Here is a 5,857-nt window from a genome sequence, read left to right on the forward strand (position 1 = left end):
TTTATTAAAAAAAATATTATAAAAAAAATATTTTTATAAAAATTGTACTTTTTACAACTTTTTGTATATTTTTATATTTTGTCCCTTTTTAATCGTTGTAGCGTAATATTTGTATTTTTAGCTCATTTTTAATTTTAAACTTAGTTTTTGCTATAGTTATTTTTACTCCTAGATTTTTAGGCTTTGCCGTAGAATTCCTTAAGTGCTTTTTCTTTAGACTAAGATTTAGGTGCTTTAGAATTTTGCGACGCCTTTTTAAGTTTTAGTTTCTTTTTAAGTTATTTCCATTTGGGATTTAGTTTTTCCTGTAAGCTTTAATATTTTTAGACCTTTTACTATGTATCAATTATCATTCCAATTAGTAATCTCAATTTGCGATTATAATTTTAAGTTAGTTGTAGTAATAAGGTTAGGTTAGTATTTTTAAGTTTTTATAAGTTTCTTTTATTTTTCCGTCACCTTTTATTTTTCAACCATTTTTTTCTTTTTTGACCTTTTTCGACGAACTCTTTTTCTCTCTTATTTCTCGCTATTCTAGTTTTTAGGACATAGATTTTTATTCTACTTCTTATCTAAATTTCTTAAAATTACGAAAATTTATTTTAAGTGGTTAAATTGATAGACATCAAAATTTTCTGGTTCGTAGTAATAGTTGGATTTGTACGTGGACCGGGTTATTGGAGCCAAACAGTACTCAATTATATTGAGACCAAACGAATCCTGCCCCTCTGCTGCATCTTTTGGCTATTCGAAACGTGGGCAAAATCAGAAAAGTCTATTAATTGGATAACTTATATAATTTTTCTTTCCTTTTAAAAACTAATAGGATATTCTGTGAATGCACCGAGTAAAACGTTCACCACCTTTCATACGTTCACCACCTGTAACTCGATCAAGACATCTAGCAAATATTGTCGCCGTTGATTTTTCTTTAGAATCGTCATCTAGTCGAACAAGAACTCCAACTCAAATTTCCGATAATCCATCTTTTGAACCCGACTTCACAATTAAGAACCCGGAGCATATTCAAGGACAATTCCAAGATCTTGAACCACTAATTATTCCTCCTGAGCCACAAACCATTAAATCAGAATCCTCTAGTGATTCGTATTCAACAAATTCAATTATGGAAGTAACGGAACCTCTAAGTATGGAAGATCGAATGAGAGCCACACGCACGGGCCAAGGTCACGCCATTATTAAGCCAGAAGTTAATGCGCCAGATTATGAAATCAAAGGACAAATTCTACACATGGTAACTAACCAATGCCAATTCAGTGGTGCACCGAATGAAGATCCTAACGAACACCTTCGTACGTTTAAAAGAATTTGTACACTATTCAAAATCCGAGAAGTGGAAGATGAGCAGATCTATCTCATATTGTTTCCTTGGACTTTAAAAGAAGAAGCCAAAGATTGGTTAGAATCGTTACCTGAAGGGGCGATTGACACATGGGATGTCTTAGTTGAAAAATTTCTTCAAAGATTCTTTCCGGCATCTAAAGCCGTGAGACTTCAAGGAGAAATTGTTACGTTCACACAAAAGCCAAATGAAACATTATATGAGGCGTGGACAAGATTCGGAAGGATGTTGAGAGGATGTCCTCAACACGGTTTAGACACTTATCAAATAGTACAAATATTCTACCAAGGTGTCAACGTTGCTACACGAAAAGACATCGACATAACAGCTGGTGGTTCCATTATGAAGAAAACCGCAACTGAAGCTTACAAAATTATTGATAACACAGCCTCCCACTCGCATGAGTGGCACCAAGAAAAAGATATTTTTCGTTCATCTAAAGTGGCTAGAGCCGATTCTAGCCATGACTTTGATTCCGTTTCAGCAAAAATAGATGCTTTCGAAAGACGAATGGAAAAGATGAATAAAGATATTCACGCAATACGAATCAGTTGTGAGCTATGCGGTGGATCACACTTATTGAAAGATTGTCACATTGAACCAACATTGGAACAACGAGAGAATGTTTCCTATATGAACCAAAGGCCTGGAAATAATTATCAAAATAATTATCAACCGCCAAAGCTAAACTTCAATCGAAATCAAAACATTCTTTACAATCCAAAAGGACCCGAAAATAACTGGTATAACCAACAAGGTCCGAATAACCAACCAACTCAAAACAACACTTTCAATCAACAAAGACCTGGCTTGTATAAACCACCACAACAAACCGACGAGAAGAAGTCAAATCTGGAAGAAGTGGTATTTAAGCTAGTTGAATCTCAAACACAATTTATTGAAACTCAAACCCAAACGAATGAGAGATTTGATCAGTCATTAAGAACTCAACAAGCTTCCATTTTGAATCTAGAAAAACACGTAGGTACTCTTGCTAGCATGATGAGTGAGAGGGAACAAGGAAAGCTACCAAGTAATACTGAAGTAAATCCTCGGAATGAGAATGTTAATATGGTTTCAACGAATTCTGAAAAACCAGCACCAGAAGATGGGAAGGTTTTAGATGAGAGTAACAATGAAGAAGTTACACCACCACCACCCGAGTATGTAAAGCCAGTGGTGGCACCATACAAACCACCCATCCCGTTTCCAAGAAAAGGAGTTGAGTATGAGCAAGTAATAAGTAATAAAGATTGTGATACTTCTGGAAAGAAGAAGAAGAAAAAGAATAAGAAAGTACAAGAAACAAAAGCCGTAGAAGTAAACCCGGTGAAGACAGTTCCACCAAAACCTCCACCTAGGGTAGGTGATCCGGGTGAATTTATTATTCCCTGTCTACTTAGTGATTGTGTCATGTATGATGCACTAGCAGATTTAGGTGCAAGTGTAAGTGTTATGCCTCTTTCATTATATAAGAGATTAGGAGTAGGTAAGTTAAGTCCAACGGATATGAGTGTTCGACTCTTTGATCAAACCATTAAGCACCCAGTTGGAATTGCTGACAACCTACCCGTTCAAGTAGGCAATTTAACCTTTCTAGTCGAATTTATTGTCATTGACATAGAAGAGGACCCAAACATTCCTCTAATTTTAGGTCGGCCATTCTTAGCGTCCACCAAGGCGTTATTTGATGTAGGAAATGGAAGAATGACACTTAAAAGTGGTGACAAATCAATCACCTTTATGATTCGAAAGTCTAAATCTCCACCAGCCAAAACCGTTGAACCAGTAAAAACAATTGGTAAGAACCATGTGTTTTTACCAACTCCAACGGTAATACTTAGCAATAATGAAACGCCTAAGTGTGGGGAAAATGAAGTAACACCTAATGATGACATGATAACAAAGAACCCCGTTGTTGATACGAAATTAAATGATCCCGTTATTAATAGTTCAATGAAGAAACTTATTAAACGGATTCGCGATGCTAGAACCAAGGGGAACTTTAAGTTATGTAACCGGTTAGTATCCAATCTATCACCTAAAGAAAAGGAGAAACTAGTTGAAATTGTGGAAATTACACAGGAATCCGACCAATGGCTTAAAGAAAAAGTCACGGATATGCAAGTTGATTATGGACCAAGAGAAATTAACGATGAAGTTAATCACAATTTTGACACCACGGCTACCTAAGTGTGGGGAGATTCAAATGTTCTAAAAAGAAAATGCTATCTAGAGTTAGTTGTTCTATTCTCGTGTAGTTCCGAGAATGGAACCCGATTGGTCTTTCCCTAGCAGACCCTAAAGAACTAGTCTTCTACCCCCATTCTGAATTTTTATTTTTTTAGGTTTTTACGAAATGAAGACTGCCTGTGAACTAAACCATGGTCTAATGCTACACGCTTTGATCACTAAAAGAAATAATGATATACTCCCGAGTGAAATAGTATCAGTAATCAGAGAAAGAATGGACGGAGTTAGAAAAGAATCCAGATGCGAAGATAATAAGTTACAATTTGGTAAAGGAAAATCAAAATCCGTAGCGAAAAGAAGAGCACGACACCTAGAAAGATGTCACAAATGCGGAAAATGGTCACATGGAGGTAAATGTTCCAATAATCAAACCTATTCAAATACCTAATTTGTTACTTTATGCAGAGACGGACCGTTCATATGTTTAGAAGAAAAGACACTGAATGCTCGAGGTTACGCCTATGTAGCCATGGAAAACCAATTAAACCGACTATCTTATGAATGGGATAGATCATATAACTAAGAAATCTATTTCACAGGTATGTCTGTACAGTTTTTATTTTTATTTTTAACCTTTTGATAATAAACGCAAATTTGTTCGCTAAAAAGTATTAAATTGGTATTGAATAAAATTAGGTTTGGCGACCGAAATTATTGATATCATTCAAAAATTTATTACATCACTGCGAAATTTAACGTTTATTCTTAAGGTATAAATATCTTTAAACAATCAACCCAAAATATTTCAAAAATTCGTCATGAGTTAAATTAGGTCTTGGAACCGAAATTACTTTACCAAAAAGAGGGGCGCATATTTTTGATAATATTTGATTGATTAAAGTGGGATAAAAAGACAAAAAGATTTTTAAATTTATTTTTACCATGTTTTTAAAATTAATATTTAAATCTTAAATTAATATTGTAAACTTTATAAAAACAATATATTTAAAATTGTAAATATTTGAAAAATTAATATAAGTTTAGTATGAATTTATAAATTTTTAAATTAAGTTTGGTATGAATTTTTAATTTTTAAAATATTAATTTTTAATTTTATGCATTTTAAATTTTAAGTTTGGTGTGAATTTTTAATAATAATTTTGAATTTTATATTTAAGTTGTGTGAATTTAAAAACAAAAATTTACTTTATCTCATTAAGTTAAGAATATGATTTTTAAAATTCGTCGTAAGTTGAAGACTAGGTCTTTGAACCGAAATTGCTTTACCCAAGGAAGGGACGAGAACTTTTATTATCATTATTTTTAATCTTATTAATTTAAAGTATGCCAAAAACATTAAAAAAACCCAAAAATCTTAGCTTTTAAAACAATCGCTACAAAAAGACAAATTTTAAAATTTTGTCGAAGGACGGACTAGGACATCGATCCGAAACGACCTCGTCCTAAATAACATGGGAAACAAAATTTTAAAATTAATTACTTAATTGTTTTAATAAGTTAATGATTATTAAAAAAAAAAAAAAAAAAAAACTCCGCGAGTCGCGGAGTTTGAAGGGTAAATCCCAGCGACTCGCGGAGGGGCCGGATTACAGAAAAAAAATAAAAAGAGCTGCACGATCAGTTTCAGTCCCCAACCCAAAAAACTCAAAAACTGCTGCGAAAATAGACCCGAAAAACCCGAAAAACACCCCCAAAAATCCCAATTTTTAACCGTTAATCATCAAATCTTTTGCTAAAATCATGTTGAGAAGGATGCTATCTAAGAATTACTCAAGAAAAACGGTAAATTTCTACACCTAAACACCATTTAATCCGAAATTTGGTGTTCTTGAGCAAATTTTTCCCCAATTTGATTTTGATGCTTTTTAGTGTAATTAGACTTAAATTGTTTATGTATTATGCTTGTATAATCTAGATTGATGCTGTTTAACATGATTAGAAGCCTTAAACTTTAAATTTTGAATAATCTAGGGTTTGTGTTCTTGAGCAATTTGGGGCTTTTTGATATAAACAGGTTATGGCCGATTTTTGTCATGAATTGTTGCTAAATTAAGTAGTGTAACATGTCTAGGTAGTTAAATGATCCAAACTTTGAGCCTAAACATGATTTTGAGAATTAAAGTGGACTTTTTCAAGTCTAAAATTCATGAACTTGATTTTTGAAAGATAATGCCATTTGAGACTTGTTTAATTGCTAGTAATGATTATTTTGACATGTTATTTGAGTTGAATGCTTATGAACTTGGCGAAAATTTTCGTATATGCTTATTTGAAAAAGTG

General features: G+C 33.1%; 1 non-coding gene across 1 annotated transcript; it reads right to left on the reverse strand.

Annotated features, from left to right (window-relative positions):
- Positions 1 to 1,510: 1,510 nt before the first annotated feature.
- Positions 1,511 to 1,617, reverse strand: LOC139879211 (small nucleolar RNA R71). Its single transcript, XR_011770066.1, has one exon. It is a non-coding gene; the product is annotated as a small nucleolar RNA R71 (small nucleolar RNA).
- Between the last annotated feature and the right edge of the window lie 4,240 nt (positions 1,618 to 5,857).

Source organism: Rutidosis leptorrhynchoides, chromosome 11, assembly GCF_046630445.1.
Source record: "Rutidosis leptorrhynchoides isolate AG116_Rl617_1_P2 chromosome 11, CSIRO_AGI_Rlap_v1, whole genome shotgun sequence".
Classification (NCBI taxonomy): Eukaryota; Viridiplantae; Streptophyta; class Magnoliopsida; order Asterales; family Asteraceae; genus Rutidosis; species Rutidosis leptorrhynchoides.